Genomic DNA, 16,500 nt, shown 5'->3' with positions numbered 1-16,500 from the left:
GACTTAAATTCTATGTAGAAAAGAAAAACCCAGTCACTAAATTCTCACTGGAAAGAAGCTTAAAAATACTTTTCCTTAAGAGTCAAAACGCATTTACAGCTCTCGTGAATACTTACCCCATAGTAATGAGATGGTCCTAGCCTTACAGATCTTGAATTTAAATGGTTTGTTTGTGTTTTTGAACAAAGTCAGTTAAGAGAAATGTACAAATAAAAGTTTTTGTAAGTGCCTAGTTGGTAGTGTAACCTTAGGCCCAACCAGAGAAGGTGATCCTGAAAAATGATTAGGAAAAAAAAAAATTGTTTCATTTACACTCTTGCCCTGAGTTTATCTCTTTTTAAAAACAGCTCTCTTGAGGCATAATTGACATACAGTAAACTGCACATATTTAAATTATACAATTTTATAAGTTTGACATATGTACACACACATGAAACCATCAGCACAATTAAGATAGTGAATATATCCAGTGCACTAGCCAGAGTAATCCTAGTTTATAAAGTAAAAGTGACTGCTGATTACAGTTGGGATTTTTCACATAATCTTTTTTTTTTTTTTTTTGCAACACAAGTCAATCTTTATTGAAAACTGCAGTATTAATACATAACAATTCTTGTTACAATAAACGTGCTTTTAAGAATTTTAAGTCTGAGCTCATCTACTCATCAGATTGCATAAAAAATTAAAATAGTATGAATTTACACATAATGTAATTGGCTCAGGATGGATGTTCCTTTGTATTGTTTGACACCTGAAGTTCAGTGCAGAGGTGAGGGGTACCTTTAACACTGGAAGACAATGCTGGCTTAAGTTTTAAAAAAGTACTATGAGAATGGTCTAAAAAAAAAAAAAGCAGTATTCAAAAATCATTAAAAAAAAAAAAAAGGTCTATCAAACATTTAGAGAAGAGCTAACACCCATCCTTCTCAAACTCTTCCAAAAAATTGCAGAGGAAGGAACACTCCCAAACTCATTCTATGAGGCCACCATCACCCTGATACCAAAACCAGACAAAGATACTACAAAAAAAGAAAATTACAGACCAATATCACTGATGAATATAGATGCAAAAATCCTCAACAAAATACTAGCAAACAGAATCCAACAACACATTAAAAGGATCATACACCACGATCAAGTGGGATTTATCCCAGGGATGCAAGGGTTCTTCAGTATACGCAAATCAATCAATGTGAAACACCATATTAACAAATTGAAGAATAAAAACCATATGATCATCTCAATAGATGCAGAAAAAGCTTTTGACAAAATTCAACACCCATTTATGATAAAAACTCTCCAGAAAGTGGGCATAGAGGGAACCTACCTCAACATAATAAAGGCCATATATGACAAACCCACAGCAAACATCATTCTCAACGGTGACAAACTGAAAGCATTTCCTCTAAGATCAGGAACGAGACAAGGATGTCCACTCCCACCACTATTATTCAACATAGTTTTGGAAGTCCTAGCCATGGCAATCAGAGAAGAAAAAGAAATAAAAGGAATACAAATTGGAAAAGAAAAAGTAAAACTGTCACTGTTTGCAGATGACATGATACTATACATAGAGAATCCTAAAAATGCCACCAGAAAACTACTAGAGCTAATCAATGCATTTGGTAAAGTTGCAGGATACAAAATTAATGCACAGAAATCTCTTGCATTCCTATACACTAATGATGAAAAATCTGAAAGAGAAATTATGGAAACACTCCCATTTACCATTGCAACAAAAAGAATAAAATACCTAGGAATAAACCTACCTAGGGAGACAAAAGACCTGTATGCAGAAAACTATAAGACACTGATGAAAGAAATTAAAGATGATACCAACAGATGGAGAGATATACCATGTCCTTGGATTGGAAGAATCAATATTGTGAAAATGACTATACTACCCAAAGCAATCTACAGATTCAATGCAATCCCTATCAAATTACCAATGGCATTTTTTACGGAACTAGAACAAATCATCTTAAAATTTGTATGGAGACACAAAAGACCCCGAATAGCCAAAGCAGTCTTGAGGGAAAAAAATGGAGCTGGAGGAATCAGACTCCCTGACTTCAGACTATACTACAAAGCTACAGTAATCAAGACAATATAGTACTGGCACAAAAACAGAAATATAGATCAATGGAACAAGATAGAAAGCCCAGAGATAAACCCACGCACCTATGGTCAACTAATCTATGATAAAGGAGGCAAAGATATACAATGGAGAAAAGACAGTCTCTTCAATAAGTGGTGCTGGGAAAACTGGACAGCTACATGTAAAAGAATGAAATTAGAATACTCCCTAACACCATACACAAAAATAAACTCAAAATGGATTCGAGACCTAAATGTAAGACCGGACACTATAAAACTCTTAGAGGAAAACAGGAAGAACACTCTTTGACATAAATCACAGCAAGATCTTTTTTGATCCACCTCCTAGAGTAATGGAAATAAAACCAAAAATAAACAAATGGGACCTAATGAAACTTCAAAGCTTTTGCACAGCAAAGGAAACCATAAACAAGACGAAAAGACAACCCTCAGAATGGGAGAAAATATTTGCGAACGAATCAATGGACAAAGGATTAATCTCCAAAATATATAAACAGCTCATTCAGCTCAGTATTAAAGAAACAAGCAACCCAATCCAAAAATGGGCAGAAGACCTAAATAGACATTTCTCCAGAGAAGACATACAGATGGCCAAGAAGCACATGAAAAGCTGCTCAACATCACTAATTATTAGAGAAATACAAATCAAAACTACAATGAGGCATCACCTCACACTGGTTAGGGCATCATCAGAAAATCTACAAACGACAAATGCTGGAGAGGGTGTGGAGAAAAGGGAACCCTCTTGCACTGTTGGTGGGAATGTAAATTGATACAGCCACTATGGAGAACAGTAAGGAGGTTCTTTAAAAAACTAAAAATAGAATTACCATATGATCCAGCAATCCCACTACTGGGCATATACCCAGAGAAAACCGTAATTCAAAAAAACACATGCACCCCAATGTTCATTGCAGCACTATTTACAATAGCCAGGTCATAGAAGCAACCTAAATGCCCATCGACAGACGAATGGATAAAGAAGTTGTGGTACATATATACAATGGAATATTACTCAGCCATAAAAAGAAACGAAATTGAGTCATTTGTTGAGACGTGGATGGATCTAGAGACTGTCATACAGAGTGAAGTAAGTCAGAAAGAGAAAAACAAATATCGTATATTAACGCACATATGTGGAACCTAGAAAAATGGTACAGGTGAACCGGTTTGCAGGGCAGAAGTTGAGACACAGATGTAGAGAACAAACGTATGGACACCAAGGGGGGAAAACCGCGGTGGGGTGGGGATGGTGGTGTGCTGAATTGGGCGATTGGGATTGACATGTATACACTGATGTGTATAAAATTGATGACTGATTTAAAAAAAAAAAAAAAAAAAAAGGAACCATTTCCTAGTCAGTAACAGTGGCTCCCTGGGGTCCCTCTTGAGTGGCCATCACAGTAACCCCACCAGGAACACATGAGAGCTGGCCTCAGGTCCTGCCCAATTATTCTGCTGACTGCTGGTCTGCACGAGGGCCTACAGGAGACTCAAACAGGGCTCAGGAGACCAAGATAAGACACTTGTCATCTCCAACACACCAATCCTGGGAGCACAGCATCCCCTGAAGCTCACTGCAGGCTCCCTGCACAGAGATGCCAGCCTCTCCTTGGTCTCCGTGTCCCAAGTGACTTGACATTGGTCCTGGGGATTCAAATAAGATTACCTCAGAGGTTTTCTGTTCTTCAAGTGAATAGGGTGGGGAAAGAGGCAAATCCTCTGAAACATGTAAGATCAACTCTGCAACTTTCTACCTGAAAAGATCAGACCCTCCTCTGCAGCGTGTCCTCTGCAGGCTCCTTTCAGAAAGCTCAGGTTGCGCAATAAACAGCTCAGGAGAAAAAAACACACCAACATGTGAAATGTGCTAGAGAGGAGAGTCACGCAGTCCACCCTTCCCCTCCGCTAACCACTCCTCTCTAGAGACACACCCCGTCCTTAGCACCAAGAGAAGAACCAGAAGCTGTACCCCACCTCAAGCCCCACACCCTTAAGCCTGCCCTTGCACGGCCAGAGGATGTCAGACAGGCGTCCTGTCCCATCTGGGCAATGCCCAGGCTGGCAAGAACTGGGGCGTCCAGCTGTTAGCTGCCAGATAGGGAGAAGGTGGCCCAACTGGTCGGAGTAATACTGTTTCCAAATGTTTACAAAGGACAGGTGAAGAAGTCTGAGTTTCCTTCTTAAAAAGCAGGCCCCAATACTGATGCGTCTGGTTCCTGCCATCCTTTCACCACCTGCTGCCAGGACAGCACTACCAGAGATTAGTATATCCCAAGCCCCAAGAATCTATTTCCTCTTGTTTGAAGTGCCGATGCCAGCAGATGGAGTGAGGCACTGCATGCCCAGCTTGGGAAGGGCAGGGCGAGTACCGAGTACCGACCAGGTGTCCAGCCCACGGCTCAGGATCACTCTCAGCTCCTGTAAATACTACATTTGCATAGCACTCAAGGAACGGAGTCATATAATACAACTGGTAGGCCTAATAACTAAACCAACAAGAATGTTGAGAAAAGATCAAACACAAGAGACAAAAGATTCTGGAAGCGCTTCTGTGCTTGTCACCACGAATGGCCCTGGCCCTGGAGGCAGCAAGCTGATGGGACCATCACTCATCGTGAAACGTTCATTCATCTGGCCCAGATCCAAACAAGGTTTCCCTAAGCAGAGAAACATACCTTCTAAACCTTAGGGGAAGGCTGTAGAACAAAATTTTTTAAAAATGTCCACAATGATATCTATGTTTATAGGAATTAGTTCCTTTATTTGCCTGTCTCAACTTCTAAAATAACTGTAATTTAGCTGAAAGACTCTCAAATTAGGAATGTCACATATAAAAAATGCAAAATTTCTCTGAATGTTCTACTATTGTGCTTAGGATATCAAATTATGCAACTTTATAACAGAAGCTGTATTCCTTAATTTTACTGGAACTAAATGCTGCTAAAATTACAACATATGATAGTTTTGTTACTATTCATTATATCCAGATTCTTACCTGCTAGACAAGATCTACCTTTCACATTTGATAGCTGATGCCCTGATAGTTTCAAAATTGAAAAGATTTCCACACAGATGTATTCCATAATGCAAAAGTATTTGATGAAGTCTCCCAACTCAACTTCACAAAAGGGAAACAAGATTTTTTTAGAAATTACAGGGGGGAAAGTGTTTATAAAGCTGATATAAATGGGGAGAAAACGCAACCCACTCTTTTCTTTCTCTTGAAAACACCATTTAATTCAGTGCTCGTGAAAACATTCACCCTCTGTGTGCCAAGTCTCAGGCAAGCTGGAAGAAATAGCCTATATAATTTCTCATAACTTCCTCCTGAATTCAAATGACTCTAACCCTTACAGGTAGTCGCATGTGTGTATCTGTGTATGTGCACTCTGTTTGGGACTTTTAAAAAACATATACTAAAATCATATTTTCTCCTAACTTATTACACCAAACTGGGGAAACCAGCTTCTCTGTTACTGTATCAGTTCAGGCCCTGGAGAACATATCGATATTACAAACTGGCCACTACACAGATGGAATTACCAACAAAGAGTTGAAGAAGTGGACACTGTGCCTGGGGTAAATGGCTGCCACACACACACACACACACACGCACACACACGAATACACACATACGAAGGTAGGTTAAACAGAAATAAATCTTCTGTTTACAATGATCCATGCAAAAATATTCCTAAATTTCTTATAAAATAAAATGTGAAAAAGAAAATTATGAAGAGTACTCATTATAAAAAATAAGGTTACCAAAGGCTCAGGGGTCAGGTATCCCACTCACCATCCGGGGCTGAATGCCACCCCAGTGCTGGAGCCCCGACCAGCTGCCGGAGCCGTAAGGAGAGTAAGGTGCCCTCCCCACCTGAGGCCCACAGCGCTTGAAACAACGATGGGGTGGAGCAGGGGCACCCCCGCCCCTGACAGACCGCTGAAAGGGAACAACCCTCACCCCCCACCCCCTCTGACTTCATCTGAGGACAGACACACACACACACCCATCGATACAAGTTGGGCACATTTAGGCAAAAAAATCCTCTTGGTTTCTTATGTACAATATTCAGATTTTAAACACAAAATCCTTTCTGTAATAAGTTCCGGCAGGCAAACACGTTCTGATGCTGCCTGGCCCTTTGCTGTCCACACGTGCTTTGTGCCGAGTATCCTCGGCCGCAAGAAGAGATGGCCGAAGGGGCTCACAGACAACAGGCGCCAGCTCTTCCCTCACACCTCCCCACAGCCATCTCCACGAGTCCCCTCCACATGGTCTCAGAGGACAAGTCCCCATCAAGTGCGTGGGCCGAAACACAGCCACAGCCCTGCCTCTCTACAAGGAACAATCAATATCCAATAAAGTTCTGTTCCCTTTTAAAAGTTCTTAAATATACAACTTTCTTCATAACACACAGCTGAATGAAGTCTTTGCCCTTTGTTGTGGGAGGGAGAACAACAATGCCTACATATGTTTTCAGGTGACTCAAACATTTCCCCCGGCGGGGGGGCGTGGGGGGGGAACGAATGATTTTTCTAAGCTAAATAAAGGAGAGGCCAATACCTTCTCCAAGTGTGGCTGGTTCTCTTTCACATATCTTCCATCCCAGGAAAATAATTTCGCTCTACATAGGACTTTTCCATTTAACATATAGAAAGCATCATCTCTATCTGTAAGAGATTTGTAATGAAAATTTATATAGCAGAGAAAATTGCTTTGCTGATACATAAACCACCTTTTGTCCCTAACTGGATTCATGGTAATCCCTAAGGACGTCCACATCACACTGACCCCACACGCCTAAATGGAGAGAAAGCCATTAACCTGGCTGCACCCCAGGCAGCGGTGGCCTCCCCACACTCTCCCTGTCCCTGCAACTCTCTCCCAGTGCAGTCCGTGCAAAAGGAACAGATGGGTGGAAAGTAGAAGTCCATGTTTCCAATTGGCAACCCACGTCAACCCCAAAAGGCTGAAGAATCATCGAAGAGATTTCAGATGCTCTGTGAAGAAATTCACTTTAACACTTATAACTTTAAGACTTTGCATACATTACAAGAGTGCATTAATGATACAAGTTGTAAAATACTTTTCCATTCCTTTGGATTTTGCATATGATGGTTCTGCATCAGTCACTGCAGGTAGATGGAACAAGCTTTGTTTTTGTGTTTTTTTTTTTTTTAAACATGCATTCAGCTAGATATGATTCAGAATAGATTAATACTCCCTTTTTTATCATTACAGTCAGCTAAAAAATTGCCTGGCAGCCCACCAAATAGGATTTGCTTTAAGACCAACCCACAGAGTCAGTTGGAGACTGAGGGCGCTGGGACCTGCTGGGCCGGCCGTAGTAGTGTTTAGCTAAGTGTCAAGAGCATTAAGAAGAAAGTCCTGGTTGGAGGCACAAGGCCTGCAGCACCAGCTGTGGAACCTCCACGATGTGACTGCACAGCTCCATCCGCAAACGTTTGCAGGATGATCACCACTGAGGGGGCACATAGCTGTAGGTGGGTGTTCCTGGGGCCCGATAAGTGGGCACAGTGACGGGGTGGGGGGCGACAGGAGTTGGGGAGTGGGTGGGCAGTCAGCAAGGTACCCGCTGACATGGCTATAGTGGTCCCTGCCACCGTGCCCATGGTGACCCCGTTGCCTCTAGGCAGAGGGATGGGAGCAGGGGACACCGTCGCTGGCATTGGCATGCCGTTGGGCTGCACCACTGTGGTGTGGTGGATGACGTGAGGGGGTGCTGCATACAGGGGCTGGGGGTAGTACGTGCCTTGCTGTGCGTGCGCGCTCTGCTGGGGGTAGGCACTTCGCACGGTGTGTCCAGCGGTCTGGTAGGGGTTGAAGGAGGAGGAGTACGGTGGCACCGCCCCGCTGGTGGGGGAACAGGACACTTTGTAAGGTGTGCCAGGAGTGTAACCTGTTTGGAAGGTAGGATTCGCTCCAGGGTACGTGTTGGGGGAATAGGCAGGAGCTGCTGCGTAACCCATGGGGAAACAGCTGGATAACCAATTTCTTTGGTATTTGCATAGGGAACCGCAGAAGAACCCGGGCTATAAACAGGATTCATGATTTCAAGAACTCGCCGCGGCAGCGGCCTGGGCCTCGGTGACCAGCGCTCGCCGGCCCGGGGCGGGCTCGGCGAGGGGCGCGCGCCGCGGAGGCCTGCTCCGATGCGCGGCTGAGCCGCGAGGCCCAGGTTGCCGCCGTGGTCTCCCCGGTCCGCGTTCCCCCTCGCCCAGCTCGGTCCGGCCCGCCTCTTCGCAGCCCGCGCTCCCTGCCGACGCTGCGCAGCCGCCCTTCACATAATCTTAATCACATTCAGTTGCATATCGTATGCTTGGCTGAGTGTAGTGAGTTATTGAGCAACTCTGGGAATTTAGCTTAAAAAAAAAAACCAAGATTTTTAGTAAAGATGTTAAGACAACTCAACAAGGAAAGAATAGTCTTTTCAACAAATGGTGCTGGAACAACTGGATATCCACATGCAAATGATGAAGTTGGACCCCTACCTCTTACCATATATGAGAATTAACTCAAAATGGATCAAAGACCTAAATGTAAGAGTTAAAACTATGAGTCATATGAAGACATAGGTGTAAATCTTTGTGACCTTGAATTAGGCAGTGGTTTTTTAGATATGACACCTGAAGTTCAGGTGACAAAAGAAAAAAAGTAGATAAATTGGACTTTATCAAAATTTAAAACTTTTGTGCATCAAAGGCCATTATTGAGAAAAAGAAGACAACCCACAGAATGGGAAAAATCATATATCTGAGAAGGGTCTAAAATCTTAAAGAGTTCCTTAACTCTTATAACTCATCAGTAAAATGACAACCCAACTAAAAATGGGCAAAAGGTTTGAACAGACATTTCTACAAAGCGGATACACAAAAGGTCAATAAGGATATGAAAAGATGTTCAATATCATTGGTCACTAGGGAAATGCAAATCAAAATCACAGTGAGATACCACTGCATCCCACTAGCATGGGTATAATCAAAACAATCGACCATCAAAAAGATGGCAAGGCTGGAGAAATTGGAGTATTCATATACTGCTGGTGGGAAAGTAAAATGGTGCAGCTGCTTTAAGAAAACATTTTGGGGCTTCCCTGGTGGCACAGTGGTTAAGAATTCGCCTGCCAATGCAGGGGACACAGGTTCGAGCCCTGGTCCAGGAAGATCCCACATGCTGCGGAGCAACTAAGCCTGCAAGCCACAACTACTGAACCCACGTGCCACAACTACTGAAGCCCTCGCTCCTAGAGCCCGTGCTCCACAACAAGAGAAGCCACCGCAATAAGAAGCCTGTGCACCACAGCGAAGGGTAGCCCCCGCTCAACGCAATTAGAGGAAGCCCGCCCGCAGCAACAAAGACCCAACGCAGCCATAAATAAATAAATAAACAAAAATTTTTAAAAAGATACATTCATGTAAAAACTTGTACATGAATGTTCATAGTAGCATTATTCATAAGCCCCCAAAAGTGGAAGTAACTTAAATGTCCATCTACTGATGAATGGATAAATAAAATGTGGTCTATCCATACAATGGAATATTTAGCCATAAAAAGGAATGAAACACTGACACATGCTACAATGTGTATGAACCTTGAAAACTATGCTAAGTGAAAGAAGCCAAGTACAAAAGGCTACATATTGTATGATTCTATTTTTATGAAATGCCCAGAATAGGCAAATCCACAGAGACAGAGAGTTGATCCGTGGTTGCTTAGGACTGGGGGAAAGAAATAATGGGGAGTGATTGCTACCGAGTATGAGGTTCCCATCTGGGATCATGAAAATGGTCTGGAAAACAGATAATGGTGATAGTTGCAGAACGCTTGTGAATCTACTAAAAGTCACTGATTTGTACATTTTAAAAAGGTTGCAGGACTTCCCTGGTGGTCCAGTGGGTAAGACTCTGTGCTCCCAATTCAGGGGGCCTAGGTTCGATCCCTGGTCGGGGAACTAGATCCCGTATGCATGCAGCAACTAAGAGTTTGCATGCCCAACTAAGAAGGCTGCATGCCGCAACAAAGATCCCGTGTGCCACAACTAAGACCCGGCGAGCCAAAATAAATAAATAAATAAAATTATTTTAATAACACAAAATTAAAAAAATAAAAAGGTGGCTTTTATGGTATGTGAATTATATCAAATTAAAAAAAGAAAGAGAGGAAGGAAGAAAAAGAAAGAAAGAAAGGAAGGAAGGAGGGAAGGAAGGAAGAAAGAAAGAAAGAGAAAGAAAGAAAGAAAGAAAGAGAAAGGAAGAAAGAAAGAAAGAAACAGGGAGTAGACAATCAAGGGCCTCAGAAAAAAAGTACCTACCACATAATAATGGGGCCAAACCTCATGTTCTTTCTTCATAGGGGAGCACCTCAGACCCTCACACAGAAATTATTTTTATTTTAGACAAAGTTCCAACAGTCTGGATTGTCCGTTTCCTTTGATGCATGGTAAGCCAGTTTATCACAACATTCTTCCTCTAAAAACTGCCCTTCCTCACAGAGGTGGCCCCAGCAGCCATTTTTATACTACATGAACTTATCAATTGGACCACAGGGAAACCTAACCCAAAAGGGCCAATCTGATTCTCTCCTCTGGGACTGGCACTGGGAGAGAGGCAGCTCTTTGTTCTCTGCAAGTGACCAGAACCGAGCTGATGTAACCTCAGGGTTTGTGGCAGAGTCATGTTTATGGAGAAGCCAAGAAGGGGAGTTTACAGAAGCAAAAGAAAGAAACTGGACAGCCAAAGGGAGCAGAGGTGAGCAATACTAAGAAAATGGCCTCTTTGGTTTCTGCTGAGTTTCTACTTCCTGGTTCTGCCTCCTTGGTTCACTTTTGCCCTTAAGGTACCCCCATAAGCTTATAATAAATGTTCGGTTTTTTTCTTAAGCTAGAAGGCTTTTGAAAGTTGGGATTGAAAAGGCTTTGGCTATAGCGCTAGGTTCCAAGACATGAAAAATGTACTGTCAGTCACTGGTAATGTGGGCGTTAAAACAAATGTTTGTATGAATGCAGCGAATTAGAGATGGGAGGCACTGCTTGAGGCCACCAATGCTAAGAGCAGCAATAAATAGATTAATAGTCCATAAAAAGGAATAAGTTCCTATAAAAAGCTCCAAAAGAACTCCAAAAAGCTCATCAGTCTGTTACCATTTAGTTGCGAGGCCAGCAGTGGCTGACCTCAGTGCATATTAGGGTGTCGTTTGGTTATAGCACGGTCATTACAATGGCCTCGAGATGCAAAAGGCCAGTCAGATGAAGCTGTATGCTTCAATGAAAAAAACGTTTAAATTAATGTTCAGGCATTTATAGATGTAAGATTCACTTATCTGGCACGTAGACATTGTAAAATCTGTCATTGTATAACATAATGACAGATGCATGTGCTCCAAATGTGTAATTATATATCTCCAGAAACAGCACATTCCCTAAATAAAGAACAAGTTGGTAGCAGAAGTGAGGAATAAATCACTTTATAATTTTACTGTTGCTTTCCCCATGGAGTCCTTGAGGCTAAAGCCGGTGTGGAACATAGCCGTATGTTCCATATCTAATAGGCTGTATGTTGACCATATCTGCTAGATCAGTGGGTCTCAACCTATCAGACTCAAAGTCCCTTTAAAAAGAAATATTTTCTAATATCCCGTTAGGAGCCCTGAAAGAAATTAGTATGAAATATAACTGGCCTACACTCAAATATGTATATGTAAATGTGTATATATATATAAATGTTTAGTTTGCATTTTCATAATGATTAATCTTGAGCTTTTCAGGTGCTTATAGGCCACTTGTACATCTTTGGAGAAATGTCTGTTCAGATCCTTTGCCCATTTCTTAATTGGGTTATTTGTCTATTTTAAGTTGTAAGTGTTCTTTATATATTGCAGCTGCAATTCCTTATCAGATATATGATCTGCAAATGTTTCCTCCCATTCAGTGGGTGGGGGGAATTATAGCTTATCAAAATGGAGAAAATGGGAAGTATGATATTCTTGCAGATGAGCTGGACCTGTTTCTGAAACTGTGTCTTAAAATCTCAGCACATTTGACATTTGGTTTCAGGGTAATATAGAGTCCTCAGAGACCACATCCTTTGGTAGGCAACAGAGAATAGAGGATGGATAGGAAAAAAACTGTGAATACAAGAGGTGATGGAGCAGTTGTGAGGTCGACTTGCGGGGGTTGTATCTGATATTACTGAAAACAAAGGTATTCAGGAGTGGATACAGTGTGTGCCAGGCACTGGGATATATATGATTATTTACTAGTTATGCATTCTTAGATGAGCTATTTACTTTTGGGGAGTATGTTTCTTTTTTTTTTAATAAATTAATTTTATTATTTAGTTATTTATTTAGGCTGCGTTGGGTCTTTTGTTGCTGCGCACAGGCTTTCTCTAGTTGTGGTGCACGGGCTTCTCATTGCGATGGCTTCTTTTGATGCGGAGCACAGGCTCTAGGCACGCGGGCTTCAGTAGTTGTGGTGCACGGGCTTAGTTGCTCCGCGGCATGTGGGATCTTCCCGGACCAGGGCTCGAACCCGTGTCCCCTGCATTGGCAGGCGGATTCTTAACCACTGTGCCACCAGGGAAACCCGGGAGTATGTTTCTTTATATGTAATATGGGGATCGGTGTTATTGTGTCAAATATGATATCGCCTTTATGATAGTAATACCAACAGCTAATATGCTGCTAAAAGCTTTATAGGCTTCCTTTCACTTGGTCTCATGTGAACCTAGGTGGGCACTGAGGAGTAAAACTGAAACTTAGATCATGCAAGGGGTTCAGTCAGGATTTGAGTCCATGTCTGTCTGATTCCAGAATCTTTGCTCTTAAATATTTCATTATGTAGCTTTAAAATGCTGTGAAATCACTTTGTCCACTAAATCATTGTGTAATATTATGTGGGACTATTTTTATGGTTCCATTGCTTGGTATGTTATGTAAGTTTAAGGGATAATGAGGATTGTGGGGGTCATCTTGAAATGGGAGAAGTCATGCTTGTGGAGATGCTAGTTATTGGAACCCCCATACATTTCATCATGTTCCCCGACATTAGCATACGATGTAATATCTTCTCAAATTTACTTGGAAACTATTAGATACCTAAATATTTGGAAGGATTACCCAACAGACTCAGGAAAATAGGACCTGAAGATACAGTCCCATTAGTATCAAATCTGATAACTTTCCCAGATGATAACTTTCTTAATTACTGTGGGGGGCAGAATAATGATCCCCCTGAGGATATCAGTGTTCAAATCCCTGCAACCTGTGACTGTGTTACTTATATGGCAAAAGGGACTTTGCAGATGTGATTAAGTTAAGGATTTTAAGACGGGGAGAGTAGCCTGAATTATCCAGGTGAGTTTAATCACAAGTGTTCTTAAAAAATGGAAGAGGGGCTGAAGGTCAGAGTCAGAAAAGGCCTGTGACAACAGAAGCACAGGTGAGAGTGATGAAATTGCTAATTGGAGGCCATGAGCCAAACAATGAAGCTTTCTGGAAAAGGCAAGAAATGGATTCCCCCCAGCGCCTCCTGAAGGAACACAGCCTGCCAACACCTTGATTTTGGCCCATTAGACCCATTTTGGATTTCTGATCTCCAGAACTGTAAAATAATATATTTGTGTTTTCTTAAGCCACTGAATTTGTCATAGTTTGTTACAGCATCAATAGGAAACGAATATAGTTACTAACTCCATAGAAACACTATAAGCATAAGATTCTTTTTTTTTTTTTTTTTTTTACAGCAAGGAAACTCATTTATTCTCCACTTGAATACCATGCTTGAGATTTAAAATCATGTTTGGCAGTGTACTGCAGGATGCTAAATAAGACTTCACCCATATTGCTTTGGATTTCTTGATATCTTGCTACGTTTTCCATCATCCATTGGAACAATTAGTTCAGTTTCCTAGAAACATTTGAACAGTAGTTAGAAGTTTGCCCAATAACCCAGTACCCTCCAGGGTTTTTTTGTTTTTTTTTTCCTGGCTGTGTTTGGTCTTCATTGCTGCAGGCGGGCTTTCTCTAGTTGTGGCGAGCGGGGGCTACTGTTCATTGCGGTGTGCGGGCTTCTCATTGCAGTGGCTTCTCTTGCTGCGGAGCACGGGCTCTAAGCACCCGGGCTTCAGTAGTTGTGGCTCGCAGGCGCTAGAGTGCAGGCTCAGTAGTTGCGGCACATGGGCTTAGTTGCTCTGCAGCATGTGAAATCTTCCCGGACCAGGGCTCGAACCCATGTCCCCTGCATTGGCAGGCAGATTCGTAACCACTGCACCACCAGAGAAGCCCACCCTCCAGGTTTTTAAAGTGAAGAATGTTACTTGTACAAGTCAGAATGTGATACCAATTAAATGGTGACAACTTTGCCAATAAACAAGAATATGCTCTTCCATGGCTAGGAAGGGAGACTGCCACAGCTGACAGGTCTCGAAGATACATAGAGAAGCATAAGATTCTTAATTCAGATTAAGCTACAGAGAATTTAATTTACTGTCCTTAGTATTTAATCTTTGGACAGTTTGATTTATTTTCTTTGGGGAGGATTTTGGTGTACGTTTTTCTATGTATACTCGAATACCTGGCAAGGGACTAGAGCTTGAGGGAGATGTACAAAGCTAACTTAATTAGGTAAATCATTATTCCTCCCCACAACATATTTTTTATAAGCACAGAAGATAAATCTCTCACCCAAACAAGGTAAAAGCTTCAAGACTATTTGTGTGAATTTAGATTTTTTTTCTTAAAAAAATAAGTGGAAAAATAAAGATGTTTAACAGAGTAGAAGTGTTTCCCCCATTTAGTGTTCTTTATGACTTTTTGTGGTAACTAGATGGGTCTCCTATTCCATGGTAGAAAAAGGCTGATGCTGTGATTGGTAATGCACAGAGACAAAGGCTGTGAAGTACAGAGATTTTTTTTTTTTTTAATTTATTTATTTTTGGCTGCGTTGGGTCTTCGTTGCTGCATGCGGGCTTTCTCTAGTTGTGGTGAGCGGGGGCTACTCTTCGTTGTGGTGCATGGGCTTCTCATTGCAGTGGCTTCTCTTGTTGCGGAGCATGGGCTCTAGGCGCGCGGGCTTCAGTAGTTGTGGCACGTGGGCTCAGTAGTTGTGGCTCACGGGCTCTAGATCACAGGCTCTGTAGTTGTGGCGCACGGGCTTAGTTGCTCCACGGCATGTGGGATCTTCCTGGACCAGGGATCGAACCTGTGTCCCCTGCGTTGGCAGGCAGATTCTTAACCACTGCACCAGCAAGGAAGTCCAAACGTGGAGGGAAATTTTTTTTCTTTTTTGGAGGCACCGAGCAGCATGCAGAGAGCTTAGTTTCTTAGTTCCCCCACCAGGGATCGAACCTGTGCCCCCTGCAGTGGAAGCGCAGAGTCTTAACCACTGGACCACCAGGGAAGTCCAAGACTTTTATCTTATTAATCTTTTCATAGAATAAGCTTTTAGTTTTGTTAGTGATCTCAGTTCTATATTTTGTTGATTTCTGCCCTAATAGTTATTTCCTTCTTGTTTCTTTCATTTGGTTCTGCTGCTTCTTTTCCAGTATTTGAGTTGAATGCTTAGCCTCATGTCTTTCTTAACCTTTCTTGTTTCCTGATAAATGTATATAAAGCTATAAATTTCCCTTTAAAATAGTGCTTTCACTGTCTGTGTCCCACCAATTTTGACGTGTGGTGTTTTCACTATCATCCAGTTTTAAATATTTCCAAGAGTCATTTAGCAATATTTTATTTGGTTTCCAAATATTTTATAAATTTATCTTTTTTTTAAATAAACCTTATTTTTTAGAAGAGTTTTATTTATTTATTTATTTATTTTTATTTTGGCCATGCCGTGCAGCTTGTGAGATCTTAGTTCCTCCACCAGGGATTGAACCCGGGCCCTCAGCAGTGAAAGGGCAGAGTCCTAACCACTGGACTGCCAGGGAATTCCCTAAAAATTTATCTTTTCAAAATTAATTTCAAATTTCATTAAAATGCAGTTGGAGAACCTGATCTATATCATATTGTTCATTGGGAATATATTGAAGGAGATACATGCATGTCTGTTTTGCAAATGTTCCATGTGCACCCTAAAAGAACATGCATTCTTAGTGGGTGTTGAATTCTCTGTATATCTATTAGCTTGAGGGAGGCCCTCTCGAAGGAAGTACTTTTGAACTGAGATCTGAATGTCAGGAAAGAGCCAACTCTCTGAAAATCTGGGGGGAAAGGATCCCAGGCAGTGTGGACAGCAAGTGCAAAGGCCCTGAGGTAGGAATGAGCTTGGTGTGTTCCAGGAATAGAAAGAAGACCTGGAACATAGTGGGCAAGGAGGAGAGTGAAGTGAGGTAAGATCCTGAGAGGTAGTCAGGGGC

The 16,500-nt window shown here is 41.9% G+C and overlaps 1 non-coding gene and 1 pseudogene across 1 annotated transcript; both read right to left on the bottom strand.

Moving 5' to 3' along the window:
• Positions 1 to 7,601: 7,601 nt before the first annotated feature.
• On the bottom strand, positions 7,602 to 8,195 carry LOC133075719 (myelin-associated neurite-outgrowth inhibitor-like; annotated as a pseudogene).
• Positions 8,196 to 14,451: 6,256 nt separating this feature from the next.
• LOC133076074 (small nucleolar RNA SNORA24) lies at positions 14,452 to 14,582 on the bottom strand. The gene has a single exon (XR_009697483.1). It is a non-coding gene; the product is annotated as a small nucleolar RNA SNORA24 (small nucleolar RNA).
• Positions 14,583 to 16,500: the final 1,918 nt, after the last annotated feature.

This window comes from Eubalaena glacialis, chromosome 15 (assembly GCF_028564815.1).
Source record: "Eubalaena glacialis isolate mEubGla1 chromosome 15, mEubGla1.1.hap2.+ XY, whole genome shotgun sequence".
In the NCBI taxonomy this organism is placed as follows: Eukaryota; Metazoa; Chordata; class Mammalia; order Artiodactyla; family Balaenidae; genus Eubalaena; species Eubalaena glacialis.
Note: the sequence above shows the minus strand (reverse complement) of the source record. Positions and strands in the feature narration are given on the sequence as shown.